Genomic DNA, 23,089 nt, shown 5'->3' with positions numbered 1-23,089 from the left:
AGGGAATAGGCTTGGTGGCTGGCTTTAGGATGTCACCTATGGTTTCATAGGTGGGACAGGCAAGGCCTGCCAGTGCCACACTCTTCACACTCCAGCTGGCACGGTCCCTTCAGTACATCTGGATTAACCAAACCCTAAGTGTCGGCTTATACCTGTGAGGGATTTTCCTCAATTAAATGATTTGAGATGGGAAGACCTACATTTAGTCTGGATTTTATGAGGTGAGGAGATCCACCTTAAATCTGGGCCACGCCTTCTGCTGGCAGCCTGTATAAATAAAGGACACAGAGGAAGGAAGCTTTTGCTCTTTGCCTGTTTACCCTCCATCTTGAATCACTGGCTTTAGAATCTAATTCTTCAGCATTCTGACGTATACTGAAGACTGGCTGAGATATCCAGCCTGAACAACTACTGGACTCTCAGACTTTCTTTTGGGAGACAGTCATTATTGGGCTAGCTGAACCACAGCCTGTAAGCCACTCTAATAAATCCATATGTATATACATATACACATATATAAATAATGTATATATTATATACCTATTACATGTGTATATTATATATCTACTACATATATAATACGTGTAATATGTGTATGTGTATGTTATATGCATATTATATTATATATTAAGTATTATATAATAGTATGTAGTATATATAAAGGGGATTTATTTATATTTTATATATTTATTTTTTTCTATCAGCTTTGTTCCTCTATAGAAGTCCGACTAATACAAAGGCACAGTGTGTATGTCTGTGTAATTTTGGGAACTAAAACTAGGGCCTCACGCACTAGGCATGTACTCTAGCACTGAGCTCAGTTCTTTTCTGATGGATTGATTTTATTATTTTATTATTTTAATGTTTAAAGCAAGATCTTACTAAACTTCCCAAGGCGTCTTGAACTTGTAATGTTCCTGCCTCAGTTTCCTAAGCAGCCAGAGTTACAGGGCTATGCCACAAGACTGCACAGACTTTCAATTTACAAAGGTTACAGTTGGTGTAAAGCAGGAAATGGATGAGTATTCCTGGACATGGAGAAGCTACTAGGAAACTGCTACATCCAGGGGGACGATAAGATGTCACTCAGTGTATTTATTTACTCAGTAAACATCGATCCACCCCAAATATGGTCCGGGAAATTCATCAAGAAGGGTATAAATCATGTTTTATATCATTGTGTTTTTTTAAGTTTTTTTTAAATAAACTAAGTTTATGTTTATGTTGTGTGTATGCCATGTGTGGTGGGAGGAGGGATAACCCTTGGAGGCCAAAGGACATTGTCAGGTGCCCTGGATTAGAGGTGGTTGTGTGTTACCTGATCTGGGTGCTAAGAACCAGTGCTCTTGCCTGCTGAGCCACCTCTCCGGTCCCTCATATTATTTTATTAATAAACTGTCGTAATTAGTTTACACCTTGGTGCAACTAGAGTTTCCTTTTCGCTTTTTTCCATAAATAGAAATTGAATTGATCAAAACAAAGCAAAACACTCTTACCATTCTCCCTACAGATGACTAAGCCTGGGACAGAAGAGAGAGATCTAACAGATGTCCCCGAGAGCAAGAAGAAAAGCTCCCATGTCCTGGATCCAAAAATACCCACAAGGGCCAGCATACTGTCAGCCAAAGGAGTCACAGTAGCATCTGTATGCTCCTTTTAAAAGTGCCCAGGCAGGCCAGGGAGAAGAGTTAGCTGATAAAGTGTTGGACTTGAGGACTGAGTTGAACCCCAGAACCACCGTAAAAAGCTGGGCATGATAGCTTTCCTTTATAATCCCAGCACTGGAGCTATGTGATAGTAGGGGCTGGCTGGCCATCCAGTATGGCATACTTGGCAAATTCCAGGTCAATAAAAGACTCAAAAAAAAAGTGAGTGGAACCTGAGGGATTGTGGCCCAGACACGTGTGCATGTGCACACACTCACACACATAGATGTGTGCACATAGATGTGTGCATGCACAGACCCTCATATACGTGTGTGCCTAAATATACATGAATACGAGAGAGAGAGAGAGAGAGAGAGAGAGAGAGAGAGAGAGAGACAGAGAGAGAGAGAGACAGAGAGAGAGACAGAGGGAGGGAGGGAGGGAGAGGGAGAGAGATTTCAGATTCATAACTAACTTTGCAGAAGTCTGAGACAGTGTGGTAGAATTTTCTGGTTCCCTTCATTTTCAGACGACTCAACACACTTTCTAATGTAGCTCCCAGAAGCTTCTAGGCTTTAGAAAAGCAAAGAAAAGCACCTTTCAAAGAAGGTGAAGGAAGGAGGAAAGCCGGCTTAACAACAGAGACCAGGGGGAAAAGAGGGAAACACGTTTTTCTTAACAGTTCCAAGAACAGCTCCTTTAAGATAGCTCATTTACAGTAGTTCAAATGCACAAATGCAATCAATCAAAGACTGATGCATCTTCGTTCCCAGAATTCCCAGAGCTTTTGGGCAGATGGACCACATCACCCTGATTTGCATAATAGTGCAGACAGCAGTCTTTCTAAGTCCTTGGTGAAAAGGCTTTGCAGGGTGATAGGCTCGTTTCCGCATGGAGCAACTTAGACTGGGAGTGGGTATTTGCCTCTAAGTCCAGAGGAAAATGAGCCACAGACTCAAAATGGGGGCATTGCCTGTTGACTGGTTGTTTCAAATCTGCTTTACACCTGTAAACTCTGCTTAGTCATCTCCCTTTTCTTCAGAGAGGGTAGAAAATGCCCCCTGCTTTTCCACTGATGAGTTCTTAGCCATTTAACCACCGGGGTCTATGTCTTTATCTGGTAAACAGAAAGTGGGATCTTAGGCCCATTGTGCTGTGAGCGTCTCTAGACAATATGGTTGATAGCGTGGTTTGAATTTTTTTAAGTACTTTTAAAACACATTATTTCTGCCGTTCAAATTACCATCTATTCCTCCCACAATCTGGGGGTCCATTGGCCACTTCCTCCCTCACACAAACACTCATGATCCATCATCTGTTTACTCACTCAGCAAATACGTCAGAGCCCTGTATCTCTGCTTTAAGCATTTGGGCTATATCATTAAAAAAAAAAGTCCCTTTAGAGCTTAGTATTTCAGGGGAGGAAGGAAAATAAATAAGAAATATATTAGGTAGTAGTATAAAGAAAATATTCACTTGCCAAAACTAGGTGGTTTATGTGCACGTGTGTGTGCCTGCATTTGCTTGTACAGATAAAATTTAAAGAGGAGAGAATGGGGGGGTTAGGGAAGCTGGGGTTTGAGGATGAGCGTCCTACATAATAGGCGGGAGTGCATATAACTAGGGAGGTGAGAATTAGGTTGGAACTGTCCTGACTTTCCTGAGAACACAGAGTCCAGGGGCTATTTATTCTATGATTCATTGTTCTGGCTTTGTCTGGGTCAGAGAGAATGTCTAACAAGGTGACCTGTGGAGCTCGCTACAGATGACCCAGTTGTGAGAAGCTGAAGGGGACTGAGCCTGGGAACCAACCTGTTGCTGTCCTGCTCCCAGTGCTGGGTTAAAGACTGGATACGGGTTAAGTGGCACCTCTCTGGGACCCTCTGTGTTCCTTGTTCACATTTTCTCAGGCTCAGTTCCCGAAAGGACACTGGCTTGGAAACTGGGTCCTGTTGTTACTGTCATCCCCGGGAGGTGAGAGATGGCCTTTTCTCCCTCCCTTGATCCTAGCTAGGGCTCAGCACACCTGGGCTCACCAGAGTTATGCTGTACCCACAGATCCTAGGACTCTGACTCCCCCAAAGATGCAGCTTCTGAAGATTTCAAGAGACAGTAGCCTTCTAGGTAGTAGCTATTAGTATCCAAAACTGTGAGTTTCAGTCTCCATACACGGAAAATGGGCACAATTGTGACAACCTTGAAGATCATGGGTATTGTTCATTTTAACAATAACACGCTCCACACACAAGAATGTTATGTGCCAGGCACTGTATTAATTACTTCGCATTCGGGATTTCATTTCTCTTAGCAAGACTCCATAAATATCATTGTCATGCCTACTTGTCTATCTCGCTCCTTTTTCTGTGTTACAATAGATGCCAAAGGTTGGGTGATTTATCAAGGAATGAAGTTATTTAGCTCACAGTCTCCAGAGGCAGGAAGTCCAAAAGGAGGTGGTAGACAGAGAAACTAGCACAGAAGACAATAGAAAACACAGGGGCAGCCTTGCTTAGAGCAGCATTCTCATAGGAAATAATCCAGTTCCGGGAGAGAGGCACTGAGCTCCCTAGACAGCCCTGAAGCCGCCTCCTGTGGCAATCAGTTTTCAACAGTGGTTGCAGAGGGACCCACCATATTCAAACCATAGCACCAGCCTGGACGAGGAGTCCTGGCTGATAGTTCAGATATATTGCCCTGGGGCTGGAGAGAGGGTATATTGATTAAGAGCACTGGCCGCTCTCCGGTTTCAGGAAATCCAAAGTCCTTTTCTGGACTCTGTGGACACTGCATGCACTTGGCGTGTAGACGAGCATAACACTCATACACATGAAGGGCTGTGGAGATGGCTCAGCAGTTAAGCACTTGTTGGCTTGCAGTTTCAGAGTTCAGTCCATTATCGTCATGGCAGGAAGCCTGGCACCATCCAGACAGTGTTGGAGAAGAAGCTGAGGGTTCTACATCTACATCTGAAGGCAGCTAGGAGAAGACTGGCTTCTGCAGGCAACCAGCAGGAGGGTCTCTTCTGCACTGGGCAGAGTCTGAGACCTCAAAGTCCACCTCCACAGTGACACACTTCCTCCAACAAGGACACACCTTCTAACAGTGTCACTCCCTGTGGGCCAAAGATTCGAACACATGAGTCTGTGGGGGCCCAACCAATTCAAACCACTACAATCATAAAAACCTAGTGCCTTCAGACAATTATTAGTTTTTATCCAAGAATTCCATAGGCCAACGCCGAAGGCTAGGCTCAGTCTTTCTGGATCCACTCATGTTTCTGCAGTCAGTGGAAGGAGGCTGCTGGGCTCTGATTGGCTGTGATCTAGCATTCTGGCGTCTGCCATACAGTGTCTTCTCCTCCAAAGGCCAGCCTCAGCTTCCTCTCATGGTGGCCTCATGGTACCCAAGTCTTATCCCATAGGTGCCCTCAGCCACCAACTGGCCAGATCTGACAAAGGAGATGCTTGTCCCCCACCCCTGGGCCTGCCGCCATCGCAGATGCCATGAGTCTCACAGATACTATTACCAAGAGGAGAGGGCGCTAACAAGCCACTCAGAGGATATCAACTGCTGGCCGCTTCCACCCTCAGTGGGCCCCTCCCCACCTCCCTGGAGCCCTTGGATTGATCTGAAGTTTCCAGGCCCAACTGTATTTACCAGATCTTAAAATTTTTGGCATGTTTAAAGGTCCAAGGATACTTACTTGAATCTACGCAGTGTTGCCTTTAGATGCCTACTGTGAAATCCGAGATAAGGATTTCAAGGCTCAGAACCAGCCAGATTAAAAGGTGCAAGGAACAAAAAACCAAAAACACCCAAAGCAAGACAGATAGGAAGACAATCGTAAAAGAGAGAGAGGCCTTCTGTATACAGAATATACTGGATGCTGTATTCGAGGGCTGGGGAATGTCTGGGAGAGAAGTCTGCACTGAGGACTAATGAGAGAGAGCTCCTGGCTCCTTCCCTGGAGAACGTTATCGCCATTAACCTTATGATTCCTGCAGTTCGAACTCAGCGTGTTCTGCTTTGCCTCCTGTCCCCATGCTGACTAGCCGTGCGGGGCAGGGTGACCAATATATCAGGACCTCTGAAAGTAAATGGAGATGCTAAAATGGTTTCACCTGGGGGATCACAATGAGGCTGTTAGAATGTCCTGCGTGCGGTCATTCTTTACATAAATGTAATGGGTCTAGCAGAAAACACAGGGGAAACTTGTCACAGCCGAAGATTTCTTAAACGCGACAGCTAAAGATGACTCATAAAAGAAAAACGTGGTCAGTCAGGCTTTAGCCATGCCGGGAGCTTTTCCTGAAAGGACAGTCGCAAACAAAGGGAAGGACAAGTCATAGGTGGGGTGACAAGTCACATGCCACCGTTCCAGTTTGGACTGTTTTAAATAAAACTGTAGTGAGCAATTGGTTGCCACTATTGGAATAGACAGACACCTTCATTTCTTTGGTGTGCTTCTGACACAGGTAGTAAATCAGTCAGGAGTCCCCACAGGCTCTGAACCACTAGGGGGCGGTAGGTACAGAGATAGATGGCTGGGTAGGTAGAAGGATACATAGATAACAGAAACTTGGTTATTTAGAAAGAGACAGACACGGGCATAAGTTATAGGAACTGGCTCACACCGGGATAGTCAGGAAGGAACATGATTTGCCACGTCCAAGCTGAAGATCCAAAGGAAACGTGGTACGATTCACAACTGGAAGCCCAAGAACAAGAAATTCGTGTCTGGAGACGGGAAAAGATGGATGTCCCAACACAGACTGGAGGCAAACTGCTCTTCCCCTACATTCTGTTCGGATCAACCTGTTAACCGAGTATCTTAGTTGCTTTTCTATTGCTGTGATCAGGCACCGTAACCAAGGTAACTTATAAAACAAAATGTTCATCTGACTTGCAGTTGTAGGGGGTTAGAGCCCATGATGGTGGGGCGAAGGTGGGGTGGCAGGGACAGCCGAGCTCACAGCTTAATCACAGGGGAGGCAGGAGGAGCATGCTGGTAATGGCCCACAGTGACATGCCTCCTCCAACAAAGCCACACCTCTCAATCCTTCCCAAGTAGTTCCACCACATGAGGACCAGGTTTTCAAATATGGGGACCCTTCTCATTCAGACCGCCACACTGAGGCCACTGCCAAGGCAACCTTACTTGTTGATTGCTCCTAGAAACACTTATACAAGACATTCCTCAAAACGATGCTTTCTAGCGCTCTGAGAATCGTTTAGCCCAGTCAGTCTGACACCTAAAATTCACCATAACCGGCAGGTGTGTGTGTGTGTAACATTAGAGACTGCCAAGCTTTTGAAACCACATGACCCTTTTACAGCAATGTGTGGGAGTTCCAGTTACTCTATACCTTCTCAAAAATTCAGGTTGGTTTTCATAATTTTAGCCATTCTAGTGGATGAGTAACATGATGGTTTTTGTTTTAATTTTATTTTACATTTTTCCATAATAAATTTTTCTTTCAATACTGCAGTACTAGAGATTGACCCCATTGTACATTAGGCAAGCTCTCTCAGGCTTAACGCAATCCCAAGTTTTCTTTCTACATCTTATTTTATTTATTTGTGGGGGGGGGGTCTCTGTGTGTGTATGTGATTGTGCATGTTTGTGGTGGTATGTGTGCACATGTATGCAGATGCACATGTATGTGGAGGCCAGAGGACATCCTCAAGTGTTGCTCCTTAGACACAGTCTACCTTGCTTTTCCAGACAGGGTCTCTCACCAGCCTGGAGCTCACCAAGCTCGACCCACTTGCCGGTGAGCCCAGGAATCCGTTTGTGTCTGCTTTCCCGGGGCTGCAATTGCAAGTTCCACCATACCCAGCCATTGTTTCTGGGGCTCTTCTTCAAACTGAGCTCTTCCTGCGTACAAGGCAAGCATTTTACTACTGGAGCTCTCTCTCCAACCCCTTTTGGGTCTTGAGTTTTATTTTCTGGGATAGGATCTCATGTAGACCAGGCTGACCTCAAACTCACTATATAGTTGAGGGAGGGCTTGAACTCAGGAAGCTCCTGCCTCCACCTCCTGAGTGCTGGGATAATAGGCACCAGCAACCGTGCCCAGTGCTGAACATGTTTTCATGTGCTTCTTTATATTTGCATATATTTGCATAGAATGACATTCATATATGGTATTTTCTTGAAGCCTTTGTATCTCGCCATTGGATTGACTCTTTTACTAATTCCTTTGGTTTTTTTTTTTTCTTTTCTCTTTTTTTTCGGAGCTGGGGACTGAACCCAGGGCCTTGCGCTTGCTAGGCAAGCGCTCTATCACTGAGCTAAATCCCCAACCACAATTCCTTTGTTTTAACTTTTATTTCATATGCATTTGGTCTTTTGCCAGTATGTAGATCTGTGTAAAAATGTCAGATCCTCTGGAACTGGAGTTACAGACAGTTGTGAGCTGCCATGTGGGTGCTGGGAATTGAACCTGGGTCCTCTGGAAGAGCAGCCAGTGTTCTAACCTGAACCATCTCTCCAGCCACATACTAATTCTTTATATATCGTGAACACAAATTCTTTGTTCTTTATTTTAGAGTTTTTCCCCTGGGTTTGCCTCACTATTAATTTTCTCAGTGATGTCCTTCTCTGTTGATGAAAACAGATTTTTAATTTCGACAAAGTCCAATTTATCCATTTTCCCTTTTATTATTGTTGTTTTATGTGTCCTACTTTAAAAAAATCTGTTTATCCAAAAACGATAAAAAATATTCTGTGTTTCCCAGTAGAAGTGTGGGTCTGCGATCCAACGTCAGTTCTTTGTGCCCAGCGTGAAGCAGGGTGCCGATTTGGCTTCTTTTCTACGTGTGTGGTATTCTAAGGACCCAGAGCAGTGCCTGGCTCACGCAAGGAGTCAAGAAAGAATTCCACCATTTGCATTGACATTCCTCACATATATGTGGATGTTCTTCTCTTAGGGGTATTTCCTGAGACGTCCTCTCTGCTCCTTCAGCACTGTTCAGTGAGATTGTTTTCCCCTCATGACCTGCCTTGCTGACAGAGATGCAAACCAACGGGTGACCTAGGTGTGCACATCTTTCCACACGTCCTTCCTTTGATCTTCTTTCTTTGTCTATATCGGCTCCATGCTGCCCTTCAGTATTGCACATCTCTGAGGAACCCTTGAACTCTGGTGGCTTGTGTCTCAAAGAGAACTTTTTTTTTTCAAGATAATTCAAGCTGTTCTAGGTTAATGGTGGGTTCTGGTTTTGTTTCTGCTGCTATGATAAACATCATGGCCAAAAGAAACTAGTGGAAGAAAAGGCAGGAGCATGAAATGAGAAACACAGAGGAGAAAAGCTCCGTATGGGTATGCTCCCTCTGGCATGCTCCCTCTGGTGTGCTCCCTCTGGAGTGCTCCCCCAGCCTACTCCTTCTGGCCTGCTCCCTCTGGCCTGCTCCCTCTGCCTTGCTCAGCCTGCTTTCTTGCACAGCCCAGGGCCTAGCTGTCTATGGAATGCACAGTCCACTGTGGGCCAGGCCTTCCATTAATTAATTAATTAGCAATTAAGAAAATGCAACACGGTCTCAAAGCGATCTGATGGAGGTAATTCACCTGAGTTCCTTCTTCCAGGTTACTCTAGGTTTGTGTCAAATTGATAGCTGAAGCCAAATGGCTTGCTTCCATATAATTTTCGGATAATCACGTCAATTTCTATCAAATGCCCTATGATGTTTAACCTGCTGATTAATTTGAGAGAAATGTATATATTAGTGATATTGAGCATCCCAATATTTAGACATGTCTCTGCAACATTTTATATACTTTTTATAATTTACTTTTGTTGACAGAAGTCCCAGAGGCAGAGAGATAATAGTTCAGAGGTTAAGAATATTTGTCACTTTTTGCAGAAGACTAGCTTGGTTCCCAGGGCCAACACAAGGTGACAGACGTGAGTCACCTGAAAGGCTAGCTCCTGGGTCTAGCTCTTCTAGCCTTCAGTGGCATTCGTGTGCTCATACCCACACATAGGCACACACACAAAAACACATACTCGCAATTAAAACAAATCTTTCCTTTTAAAATAAAATCTCATAAAATGCGAGGTTTAATTTTTACTAGGAGATTTTTTTATATCAAGTAAAGAACTAAAGTATCACCCATCCCACCTATCAACGAGTGATCAAATAGCCAGTAGAAGGAAGAAATGCTAACTGATACTCATCCAATAGGTCAGATGGTTTGTTCCGTGAGGATAAAAGAGGGTTTCTTTGGCTGGGTTTAAACAATCTGATTATATAGGCACACCAGGTTGAACTCTCATAACATTCTAAAAGACTCGCTGTATTTCTCAGCCAAGCACTACTTATTTTCCGAGACTCAACTCAAGTGGCATCCTTGTCTAAGCAGTGCTCTCTGATGACAGCCTGCGAGCCTGCACCTTATAGATCTTCCGTGGAACCCTGTCTTTATCTCTGTCTTACCGTGTGATTAGCTGAGCTGTGAGTGGTTGAGCACCAAACTGAGCACTGATTTCAATGCACACATCCGCTTGCCCCTGTAAACAATTGTCTGGAGGGGCAGCCTGAGGCTGGCAAGGCGGTTAGTCACCCAAGTCATCTGGGAGCCTTTCTCTTTCTCCTGCAGCATCCTCACTGGAGGGTTCTCAGCTACAAGATCACCCCGTGATCCAAAATGGCATTGGAGGGTCCGCTGCCTGGTCCAACAGTGAGGAAAAGAGGAAAGCTCAAGTTTAAAGGCTCCCTTTGAGCTATCTGTCCAGATGTTATCCATGGCATCTCTACTTATATCAGACTGGCTTAAAATGATCAAGGGATCTCAGCCAAGTAAAGGAACCTGGGCACTGTTATGGTCCTGCAGCTGAGGGAGGAATGGTCCAGGCAGGAAACCTTCCTATGGAGCTGCACCGCACCTCAGACAGTGTTGCGATTGCCTGGTTGGCTGCCTGACTGTGTTTACTGTGTACTCTGAGACCCCAGAGCAGAGCTTAGTATACGGTGGAGAAGCCCCCCAAATTTTCATTTGTTTTGAAGTTTATCATGTATCTGAGTGTACTCGTTCTTGAGAAATGTTCATATATGACTACACTGAGGTGTCTCAAGATGTGGATCAGTTCCTGATGGTTTCTTCCTGTTCCTTCCTGGCCTCGTCATGGCAGCCTCCATGGGTGGTGGTGGCTGGGGTGGCGGTGATGGTGTGCAGGTGTGTGTGTGTAATCCTGGTGACTGTGGAGGCCAGAAAAAGGTATCGGCTTCCCTGGAATTGGAGTTGTAGTTGTTTGTGAGACACCATGCTGGTGCTGGCAATCAAAGCAGGGTTCCCTGGGAGAGCAGCCAGTGATCTTAACCACTGAGCTATCCCTCACCCCTAGACAAGTGTGTCCCTGAACACCTAGCCAGCAGATTTACCTTTAGAGTCGAGTGCCATCGCACTCCAAGGACCTCACCCAGTGGTGGATTTTCTCAGACCATGTTTCTGTGGCTAAGGGGTTCATGAATGTCATGGGTCCCTGGCTGATATTCTAGAAGCCACTCACACAACGATGTTACATAGCTCCATTCTGTTCATCTGAAGCACTTCCTGGAACAACTCCGGTCTGCCTTCCTTTTAAAAAGAAAGAAGCCTTAAACACTGCCTTTATCTACCCTGCTGCTGCGGGCTCGAGCGTGCTTGGACAGCCATGAGGGTGTGGTGAGGCTAGCGGACGTGTAATGTTGTGAACAAAAGCCAGCATTGGAGATAAGGGAACCCCAGGCTGCCATCTGGAACACCTGCAGCCAGCCCCGCATGATGCTGTGTGCCAGTCCAAACTGCCCAGCTGGAGAATGTCTGCCTCTGCCACCCTCCTTGCGGCACTCAGCTCTTTCTTGGTTGGCCCAAACCGTGGGCTCTGGATTTGTTAATTAGGCCCAGCAGGATATGGCAGAAGCTTGGCAGAAGTGTGAACCACAGACAAAAGCCTGTCAGAGCTGAATCTGATGGAAGGCAGAGAGTCTTTGCTCGCAGATGCAGAGCATGATGATGACCCTACTCTTCCTAGGAGCCACCCCAGAAAGTTTGTTCTGCCACGTGTCAGCCCCTGTCACGAATTCCCAAGGAAAGTCGTATGTGAAAACCATAGCATGGACTGGCTTCTTCTGCCCCTCTCCCTTTCAGTTCAAAGGGGGGGCCCCAACAGGACCTGGGGACAGAGCTCAAGCCTACCATCCAGTGTCCCAGGGTAGGTGGTGAGGCTGAATCTTCCAGTACAGGTTCTTCTCCAGACCTCTCTGAGAACTTCCCTTTATTCCTTCCAGGTCCTTCCGGGTCCTTCCGGGTCCTTCCGGGTCCTTCCGGGTCCTTCCGGTTCACACCTGCAAGGTCTGGGACCTCCACATTCTGCTTTACGGAATTGTATTAGTTAGCTTTCCTTTGCTGTGGCAAGACCCCTGGCATTAGAAAACAAGGAAAGAAGGATTTATTTGGTTTCGGAAGGATTCAGCTCATCATGGTGGGAAAGGCATGGCCGGCAAAGTCGACCCTGTCATGGCCACCTGGGATGCAGAGAAAAGGGAGGCCAGCACTCTTGGAGCTCTCCTTTGATCCCTAGCACTTTTGATAGTGGCTGTCTGCATTCTGTTGGTTCCTGCTTCGACTAGACTAATCGTCTCTGGAAACATTCTCACAGACACACCCAGAAGCATAGTCTTCTAGGCAAATCAAAACCCAGTCAGGGGGCTGGAGAGATGGCTCAGAGGTTAAGACCATGTCTGCTCTTCCAAAGGAAAAGCAATTCCCAGTTCAATTCCCAGCACTCACATGGTAGCTTACAACTGTAACTCCGGTTCCAAATGATCTGATACCAATGCACATAAAATCAAATTACTTTACTGACACAGTGATCCAGAGTCCCTGCTCACTACCTTCCCCCAGGGTATTACCATCTTGTCTTCAGAACACAGTGATATTCAACTGGCAGCATCTCCTTTCTTTTTTCTTTCTTTCTTTTTTTTTTTTTTTCCGGAGCTGGGGACCGAACCCAGGGTCTTGCACTCACTAGGCAAGCGCTCTACCGCTGAGCTAAATCCCCAACCCCCGTCTCCTTTCGATTCTTAAGCATAGTTTGGCTAATCCACATTCAAGAAATAATGTAAGATTTCTCTAAGGAAATCCAGAAGTTAATCCAGAAAGATCTAGCTAAGGATCTAGCAGTGGTGAACAGCTGAGACTGTCAATGTGCAGGCTGAGGCTAGGGGATTCTGTCCTAGTCCCTGTTTAACTGTATCTCCTTCCCCAAGTTCTCCTCAAGCTGAAGTGTCACCCCAACAATCATGTGGATCCCAAAGCCTGCTTATTATGTTTAGAGAGAGCATATTTCAAGAGGTTTTTAAGGCACAATGAGGATCTACCTGTAGTAGACGAGTGTCCTCATCAGAAAAGGAAGAGACACTAGGAACTTACAAAGAGAAAAGGCCATGTGGAAGACAGCTGTCTGAAAGCCAAAGAGAGAGAAGAAACTGTCCCTGCTCACAGTTTTACCTTGGACTCTGAGAAAGGAGTGCCTGTGATTTAAGCCATTCAATATGTGGTGTTTCGCCCTGGTGGTCCTTGTCACCTAACCCTAAGTCCTTAATTAAAACGTTCACTCCCCAGTGAGTCTGGCTACTGTTCTGACAGCTTACTATAAGCCTTCTCAAAAGCTGGTAGTAAGATGGACGTACCTGGAACAATGCTTGGAGGCTGAGGCAGGAGGATCATGAGTTTCAGAGCAGTCTGAGCTACATGGTAAGATTGGGTCTCAAACAAAACAAAACAAATTTACAGCACTGTAATGGTTTGAGTAAGAATGGCCTTTGTAGGCTTACATGTTCAGATGCTTGGTCACCAGGGAGTGGCACTACTTAGGAAGGATTAGAAGGTGTGGCCTTGTTGGAGGAAGTGTGTAACTGGAGGTGGGCTTTGAGGTTTCAAAAGCCTAAGCCAGGCCCAGTGGCTTTCTCTTCCACCATGATGATCATGGACTAAACTTCTGGAACTTTAAGCTGGCCCCAATTAAATTCTTTTTTAACCACCAACCAAAGAGTACACATGGAGGGACCCATGGCTCCAGTCGCATATGTAGCAGAGGATGTCCTTGTCGGACATCAATGGGAGGACAGGCCCTTGGTCCTGAGAAGAGTCGATGACCCAGTGTAGGGGAATGTCAGGGCAGGGAGGCAGGAGGGTTGGTGGGGGAGCACCTTTATAGAAGAAAGGGGATGGCGGGATGGAATAGCAGGTTTCTGGAGGGGAAACGTGGAAAGGGGATAACATTTGAAATGTAAATAAATATAATAATGATGATGATGATGATGATGATGATGATGATGATGAAGAGTTGCCATGGTTATGGTATCTCTTCACAGCAATAGAACACTAAGACAAACAGCAATAAATCAACGTCTTTCTGGTACATATCCACACAAATATTTCCTTCCCTTAAACTCCGGAAAGGTCTTTATTTTTCCTGGAAACCCACCAGGAAGTTTATCTCGCCCAGTGCTATAGCAACAGAAGCTCTGCTAAGAAATGGCTCCTCACTGCGAGGCCTCCACCAGATGTGTGAGGGAGTCCAGCGTGCTCTGACAACCAGCCTCAGGGGTTGGATTTATCACCTGGACCTGAAATTCAGTCTGGCCCGGGGAGATGGCTTAGTAGGTAAAGACATTCGCCCTCACTCCTGACAACCCGAGCTGAGTTCTTAGGCCCCACTGATAAGAGAGGCTGACTCCATAACAGGCTTCAGATTGGCAGTTCAGGAGATTAGGCCTAAAATCAAGGGCTTCAGGAGTCATCACCACCAAGCCTGAAGCAAGGACAATGGGTCAGCAGTTTCCAGCCAGACCTCATACCCCGTTAATGGAATATACTTAGAAATAGAGTAAGATAAAGACCACCTACCCGGGATTCCCCTAAGGTGCTTTAAATCGGGCCTGCAGGCTCACTTAAGGATCTCTCTATCTTGGTAATGGGAGACCCTAGCATGCTGGACTTCTGCAGAATAAAACACTTTTGCACTTACATACTGTTTGAGTCCAGGGTATCATTTTTCAGTGAATCATGGATGTGGGGGTAGACAACTATCTCTGAAAAGCTGTCCCCTGATCTCCACAAGTAACATTTATGTTTGTGCATGCATGCACATGCGTGCGCGCGCACACACACACACACACACACACGTTTAAAAAGAAAACCTTATAGTTTAAATACAGCTGCCAAGCACTTGGCATTGTTGTTCTGTGGCCTGGCCTTTTGGATTGGGTCGTCTGCTCTATTTGTCTTCCTGACACAGCCCAGTTTCCCAGAGAGCAGGGCCTCTGCCGAAGGCTTATGTGCAAGCGTCCTATTGGAAAGTGTGACCCCAGGGAGTGAGAGTGGGGGTAGGGGAGAGAAGAAAAGCAATAAGAAGCAGGAGTGAGACAGGGGCTGGGGGTCAATGATATTGGAGCCTGCTATGAATTGTGTCACTTGAGGTCCTAGAAAACACACTCAAGATCACCCCTCTTACAGATGGGTAAAGGGGTATTTCCCAGCTCCCAGATAACACTGGTCCATTTGCCACCTTGTGGTTCCAAACCACATAGACAGTGACACTAACTGCATCCCCATGTGGCAGCCCTAAAGGCAACATCAGAATGGAAAGTGGAAGGAACAGGCAGGCCAGTCCCTCTGTAGCTCTATGTATAAATGATTTCACTTAAAAGTATATTTCAGAATCAGGTACAATGGCACACACCTGAAATCCCAGTATTTGGGAAGTCGAATCAGGATGATCAAGAGTTTGAGCTAGCCTGGGTTATATACCAAGCCTTTGTCTCAAAAACGTGGTTTATTTTATACAAATATACAATGTGTATGCACCACATATGCTACCGATTTCATAGGCCTACATGAGACATTATTTGTCAGTGACATGCTAGACTAGACAACATACACTCGTTTGTTTATTGTTGCAATTGTCCAAGAGCCATCACTATTTGTTCATGCCTATCAAGCCCACTGAAGTTCGTTAACTCCCTCCACACTGTGGAGGACAGAAGCAGCTTAGGGGAGGAAGGATTTACTTTGGCTCTCAGTTGTGATGCTAGCCTTCATGGTAAGGTTGCCAGGATTTGGGCTTACATGGGAAACAGGCCTTCGGCATATCTGTGAGGATGTTTATGGGCAGCACCCTTCCGTGGGCTGAAACACTGAGGTGAGAAGAGCACCATCAGGCTTCTCTCTCCACTTCTGACTGCTGGTACAATGAGAGCAGCTGCCTCACACACCCATGGCTCTGCCTTCTCATCACGACGGACTGTATCCCTCAAACTGTAAGCCCAGAGAACCCTTCCTCCCTTAAGTTGCTTCTTGTGAGGTACTTGGTCAAGAAAAGGAAAAGTAACTTATACCTAGTTTAAGAAGACAGACTTCATGGTGGAGGGAGTTGCCTCACACTTTGGCAAGCCTAACACAAGGAGTGCTCAGGCCAGAATGGAGGTCAGAGGAGGCTGGTTCTCAACAACCTATTTTCTCCAGCTAGGCACCACTTCTTAAAGGTTCTACAGCTTCCCTAAAAACCACTGACTGGGAACCCAGTGTTAAAACACAGGAGTGGAGGACAGGACGCATGCAAACCATAACACCACCGTGTCTACTGACCCTATCTCTCACTGAGAATCAAGAGTCTTGTTACCCTGTGAATCCTGAGAGCCTGTGCATATAGTTCTGCTTGCCTCTGCAGTTCCCTAAGACCTATACTTAAGGCTAGTTACCTCATCACCCAGAATGCTGCCTCATTCTGCCACCTCATCCTTTCAGCCACCCAGTGCCTTGGTTTCCTCTCTGAGATTAGTCATTAATGAGCTTCACTGATGTTAATAACAAACTGCAGATATCGGTCAGTGTGTGCAAGACACTGAAGGGTACCTCACTCTCTGGCTTTAGCTGTCCCCCTTACCCTTTCCGATAGTCTTCCAGCAGCAGCAGCACATCCTGGGATCTGATCTCCTCAAATGTTGATGTCATCCTTTCCTGTCATGTGGCCACCAGAAGGGGAAACAGGCAAGAGGCCTGAGGGAAAGCTAGAGAACAGATAGTTTCCACAAGACATCTCCACACTGCATTTAACAAGACTTCACCAAACTGGGAGAGCACAGTGTCTTCACATTCCTCAGAGGACCTGTTGTTTATAGGCATGGAAGCGTAATCCTGTAATCTCAGCAGTCAGGATGCTGAGGCAGGAGGATCAGGAGTCCAGTATGGAATACTCGGCATATTGAAGGCCAGTTTATGCTATTGTCTCAAAAAATGAAACAAATATGACTCACACAAAACAAAAAATAAAATAATATATCCTGGCCTGAGGCTGGGGGTTACACAGATTAGAAGCAGAGGGTTCTCCTGGCATTTGCAAGGTCCTAAGTTTGCATCTCAACACCATACACACAAACTAAATGAAAATAAATACATTGATAGTTAGTACAGTTATCTGTTTGTTTTCCTTCTCTTTCTGAAGAAATCAGAGGCCAAGTTCTGAACGTTGATCATTCCTCCACTATCTGAGTCTGGGAGATTAAAGGCAGATTGTCCAGTTGGTGGGCACCTTTGCCCACTGAGCCCTCTTACTGAACCTGGGAGAATTTTATTGAGGATGGCCACCCTCGTGCAAAGAATGTCCTGTCATAGGAAGAATTCTTGGATCTAGACAATCCAATCTCTATTACCCTGGCTTAGTTGACCACTCAAGGCAACAAACAAGATATAAGACCCAGTGAACAACCTGAGCCACGTCTGTCTCCTTCCTGAAAGCCATATAGTGGGAAGAGTGAATATCAATGAGTATCTGTTGAGTGAATGAATGTTTTATTTAGAGCTTCAGATTGTCCTGGTCACAATCTGGAGTCTTTCTTGGAGTCAGCATCGATGTCATATCAGGAGCAAGGTCACTATGTTTGTTTCCAGGTCTGGGCTTGGGACAGACCAATGCATTAAAAGCAATAGGTAAGACTCCATAGAGCCAAAATCCGTAATCTAATATCAGCTATGTCATGGTTCTGAGGATCAAATATGTGACCCAGATTTGGGGGTGCACACCTGTGATACCCTCATAGTTCACACAAAGGCTAAGATATGCACTTCCTAAATGTTTGTCTTATGAGACAAAGATAATCCCAAGTAGCCTTCGAGGACCTCGGATTTGAAGCCAGCCCTTGGGGAAGCAGTGAATAGAATATCCCAGGTGCCAGCCCAACAGCCCGTAAATCTTTGCTGTTCCAAAGTACGTTGAGCCTCCCTTCTACACACTAGAAAGTTCCGGATAGTGCATGCTTTGACTAGCCCACACCTGGGAATGAATCATGCTCTGAGCCTGCTTCAGGTCTCTCTTACTCGCTACGCAAAGCTTCCATCCTGCCTTATCAAATGGTGTGAGGAAGGGGTTACCAGTCCACACCGAGGGAAACTCCTAAGCACAAGGCCTCTTCTCTGCGCCCTGGAGTGCTCCGCTCTTGAAGAACTTCCTACTATCCTCCTGCCCGGAACTGGGAACTTTAAATTAGGCAAAGCCGATCGATCGTAGTCAGAGCCACTCTAGGAGGACCACTTGTAATGCCATAGTTCTTTGATATCCCCCAAAACGCCTTCATAAAGGTGAAGTTGTCTTTCTCCACACGCCTCATTCTGCCATTATAAATGAGACGAGAGGGCTGGCAAGATGGCTCTGCAGGCACAGCACTTGCCACCAGGCCTGGTGACTTGAGTTCTAGCCCCAGTGACCTGCATAGTTGGAGAGAACTGACTCTCACAAGTTGTACTCTGAGCTCCCGTGTGTTCCATGGGTGCATGTGTATGCATACACACGCACACACACACACACACACACATGCACACACATGCACACCCACGTGCACACATGCATGCACACACACATACACACATGCATGCACACACACACACACACACGCATGCACAAATTTTCTCAAAAACAAAGATTTTTCTACGTTTATTTATTTATTTTACTTATTTACTTTATACCCCTCTCGCTGCCCCCTCTCCCAGTCACCACCCCCTCCCACACACACCCCCCATCTCTCTTCCTCTTTTCCTCTGAGCAGGTAGGGGTCCCCTGGGTGCCCTCCCAACCCAAAACAAAGATTTAAAAATAGAAATAAGATGTAAAATGCCAGCACAATTGACGAAGCTTCCCCGAAGACCTATAATCTCAGACTCACCTGCAGCCACGGCCCCACAGATTGCTGGCTTGTGAACGTCACATTAGAGCACCTGACGCTTTTAAAACGCACAGGTGCCATGGCTTTGCCCACAAACATCCTGACTTAAATGGGTTTGCTGCAGCCTGGACATCAGCCGGGGACTGTGACTCACCCTACTCCCCTCTTTCGACTCCTCCCAACTTTATTCATGAGAAGATGAGAACTAGAGAAGGCAGACTTGTCCAAGATCACAAAGCCAAGAAGTGACTAAGCCAGGATTAAACTCAGTCACCTAATTCTTACTGAGACACCTGCTTCTCCTGGGCTGGGAGGAATGACCGGACTCCTCCTGGGTGTGGCTTCTACTAGAGAAGGGATGGGGAGAAAGACCACATTCACACAGAAAGAAGAGGGGGAAGCCAGGGTCACGTTTGCTCCACTTTGCACGGGTAGAGTGTAAATATGTTGTCATGTTGCGTGGCTTCCACCAGGGGAGGCGTGCAGCCTAAAGTTACACTCTGTGGTCATTGTCGAAGCCTCTGCTGTTTCCCCAGCTTTACCACAGTCTCCAAACTCGATCCCCATCTCTGAAAGGCCACTCGATCCCCATCTCTGAGCTGATCTGCCCCTTTCTCCTGCCTAGGGAAAATTGCAGGCGACACAAAAAGAGTGGCCGCTCCTCCGGGACAGTTGTGCTGAAAAGGCCCTGTGTCTTAGAGGCTGCACATAATACCCAATTATCCCCAGGCTCCCCTAGGGAGAGAAAGGAGAGGTGAAGGCTTTCAAAAGCCAGGATCCCTCCAGGCTCCATTATGGGCAGCTTCGACACAGACTCCTTTCTCCACACAACCGGGAAGGTCCGTGGGACGCAGGTTCCAGAGGCCGCTCTGTGGGTCCGAGTGAATAGCCCTTGCTGTCAACCCAGCCCAAGCAGGAAGCCTCATTGTCAGTCTTTGCTATAGAAATGAAGATGAAGGATACCTCTGCAGAAATAGAACCACACAGAGGTGCCTTGTGGCTTCCTGAACAGGCTTTGGACAAAGTCACAGAGAGGTCTCACTGCCCTCCAAAAGCACTCTCTTGAGTTCCTTCCAGCCTGCCTTGCACCTAGCCCCACTGAGCTTGTCCACTGGGCATCCCTGGGTGTGTCTCCCACCGGACAGACTGTATGAGGAGTCGTCATCTCTGCTACGTTACTGTATCTCTCAGGGGTGGGGGTGGGAGGTGTTGGGGTTTAAATCTCGGCTCCCATCCAGACAGAACCCACCAAGCCAACCTAGTTCCACGTGGAAAGGTTTAATGAGAGAAGAAGAATAGAAGAGAGGAGAAGGAAAGGCCGGCCATGGGCACAAGGAGGGAAGGGTGTGGGGGGGGTGAGGAGAGAAGGGACAGGGACAAAGAGGGCACGAGGGCAGAGAAGAGAAGAGTAAGAGCAAGAGGAGGAGCAGAGGGCAAGCAGTCCCCTTTAGAGTCAGGCATACTGCCAGGCAACTGTGGGGCGGAGCATACATGGCTGTTGCCAGGCAACTGTGGGGGTGGAGCTTAGACAGAATACTAACAGCGGGTACACACGCTATCTCTGTGGTTAACTCAGCTTCCCTTGAGCTGTAAAGTCTGTGGTGAGCATACAGTGAAAGCAACACTGTAAACAGCCGTTGACTAATAGGTCCTGGGAGATAAGATATTTTCGTGTCTCTGAATCTGAATACCTGGGCTTTATATTCCCCCACCCACCCTCCGCTCCTAGAAATACTTAAGTTTTAATCCTGCACGTGCGCCCCGCTCATGGAAAGCCCCCATTTTAAAATTCAGTACCTATCTGCAGAAAGAAGGATCTTGAAGTAGTTAAGAGTATGAAATCTTAATGTCTGCCAGATTTTCTTTTGTCCCTTTCACGTGTGTGTGTGTGTGTGTGTGTGTGTGTGTGTGTGTGTGTGTGTGATGTACTTGCATGTATGCAGGTGTGTGAAAAGGCCTGAGGCTGATCTTGAAGATCCTCTTCAGTCTCCCGTCTTACTCTCTATTAAACCCAAAGCTTGCCAATACCACTCTTTCTCTACCTGACTTGCCTCTCTTGGTTTTCTCAGGGTGGCATTTCCTGGGTCCTGGGACTCTGCACCCCGGTCTTCTTGCACAATTAGCACATTAACCTCTGTGCCGTCTCCCAGCCCTGGATGCCTGAGTTTTGGCTTCCAGTTCTTGAAACGAGGTTACACCAGGCAGGGACAGGCCTTGTCAAGCCTCACATTACCATGTGTGAAACGGTGACGACATTGGTACCTTGACGTATGGTAACAGTTAAAGGACATGATGCCTGGGCTCTTAGTGGGCTGCCTGGATCACAGCCGGCAGTGATAAAAGTGAGACCTCATCATCTATCGAGACCTACATCTGGCCAGCTCAACACATGGCCCTAGGCATTTGAAGAATTAAGGAAACGATGGCTTTAGGACCTGAAATAGAGGGGGGAGGACTTTTACAGAACAGTACTTCTAATAGTAACATGGAGATATGACCGGATATTTTTGGAAATCTAGAGAAAGAACCCTAATCAGATTTCTTGGAGCAAGGGGCACACATGCACAGAAGGTTGGAGGTGGAAAGGGCTTGGCTGTCTAGACTAGAAATAGAAAGGCCTAGTGGTGAGAGCCAGCCTATTAGAGGTCCGTGTGGGGAAAGGGAGGCTGGTTACTTGCTCCCACTGGAACACTGAGCAGAGACAGGCTGTTGCATGGTAGTGATTGTCTCACAGTTTCACCTGTCCTACATCACTAATGTTGGCCAACAGAAGTGCCTCAGAGTGAGAGATGACAGGGACAGAACAACTTCTTGCCATCAGCAGCAGGTTATGTCAGCTCCCAGAGCTCCTAGGCTGGGACCACCCTAACCCCAACCAGGAAGCAAGTTGGCTAATGGTCTGGTAGGGGATCCATCCCTTAGGGGAGCCTCCTGCTTCCTCCCCTGCTCAGAGGCCCATGAATGGAATCCAGTAGCCAACTTCCTGGAATCCAGTAGTCAACTTCCTGGAATCTAGTGGCCAACTTCCTGGAATCCAGTAGTTAACTTCCTGGTCACCATAGAGCTTTCCACAGGACCTGCTGATGGAGGAACTCACAAAGTTAAAGGATCAGTTGGCTTGGGGGTGCCTTTTACAGTTTTATTCAGGGGGTGAAGACACACCAGAATCTACCATATACAGATATACTCTGGCAACTAGGTCATATCTTTCCTGGCTCTACTACATATCACATCAAAGGACCCACCACTCCCAATGGATGCAGGGAAAGAAGAAAGTTAGATCTTACCCTCTGGTACTAAACAGTCCTGAATTGGATGCAGACTCAAGGTCTAACGTGTCCACAAATTAATAATCTCCCCTCCCAAGCCTTGATCTGTTTTATAAAATGGAAAGGACACAAACAAGCAACCCCACAGATTTTGCGAGGATTCCATGAAATAAGATAATAAGTTTGATACATACTAAATATTAAAGAAAGGTTAACTGTCATCAATGCTAATGTTATCGCCATGGCACGGATTACCACTCAAATCTAATCCGTGCGTTTCCCCTTTGACAGGTATAACATAACGTTCACTCTGGAATTTACAATTCAGTGATAGAAGGAGATAGATTAAAAAGATGCCACAAGCCAATCAGGACAGAGGAAGGACCACAAAAAGGGAAATCAGTGTGAGTTAGCAAGGACACAGGCGTGGCTCCCTGAGGATGTAGTTTGTTAGTCAAGTCCCAAAGGCGGGGAATATGGACCCAGGGAAAGGATGAGGGAGAATGTTCTAGGCAGTGGGGATGAGGGCACTGTTAGACGTACCAACCTACAAACCATCTGACTCTATAAGAAGAACTTAGGCTTGAAGACAAAGGAACTACAAAGACAGGGCAATAGTTTTCGATGGGCTCTTCTGTTGAGTGTGGTAGAACTTGTCAGTTGCCCATCAAATATCCATGTCCCCCTTCTTCTTCATCAACAAGACTCCCCATGATTGAGTGGGACAAGTATTCAGAGAAAAATCTACTTCTGAGTTTCTCTTGTATATGAACGACTAAGGAAACATATAAGAGTTTGTTTTTACATTGTACAATAAAGAACTCAGCCATATACGAAAGTGCAGAAAACCGTATGAAAATCATCGAGTGGTTGTATAGCCATCAGCATTTTTACTATTTATGTGTGTGCAGTGTGTATTCCTACATGTGTGTGGGGGTATGTGTGTGTGTGTCTGTGTGTGTGTCTGT

General features: G+C 46.4%; 1 long non-coding RNA gene across 1 annotated transcript in view; it reads right to left on the bottom strand.

Annotated features, from left to right (window-relative positions):
• Positions 1-3,899: 3,899 nt before the first annotated feature.
• The window catches only part of LOC102548225 (uncharacterized), a 34,374-nt gene continuing 15,184 nt past the window's right edge, over positions 3,900-23,089 (bottom strand). Inside the window, exon 4 of the long non-coding RNA XR_005496117.2 lies at positions 3,900-12,051. This is a non-coding gene — a long non-coding RNA (uncharacterized LOC102548225). The remainder of the gene's footprint in view (positions 12,052-23,089) is intronic.

Source organism: Rattus norvegicus, chromosome 18 (assembly GCF_036323735.1).
Source record: "Rattus norvegicus strain BN/NHsdMcwi chromosome 18, GRCr8, whole genome shotgun sequence".
In the NCBI taxonomy this organism is placed as follows: Eukaryota; Metazoa; Chordata; class Mammalia; order Rodentia; family Muridae; genus Rattus; species Rattus norvegicus.
This window is presented reverse-complemented; position numbering and strand designations above follow the sequence as displayed.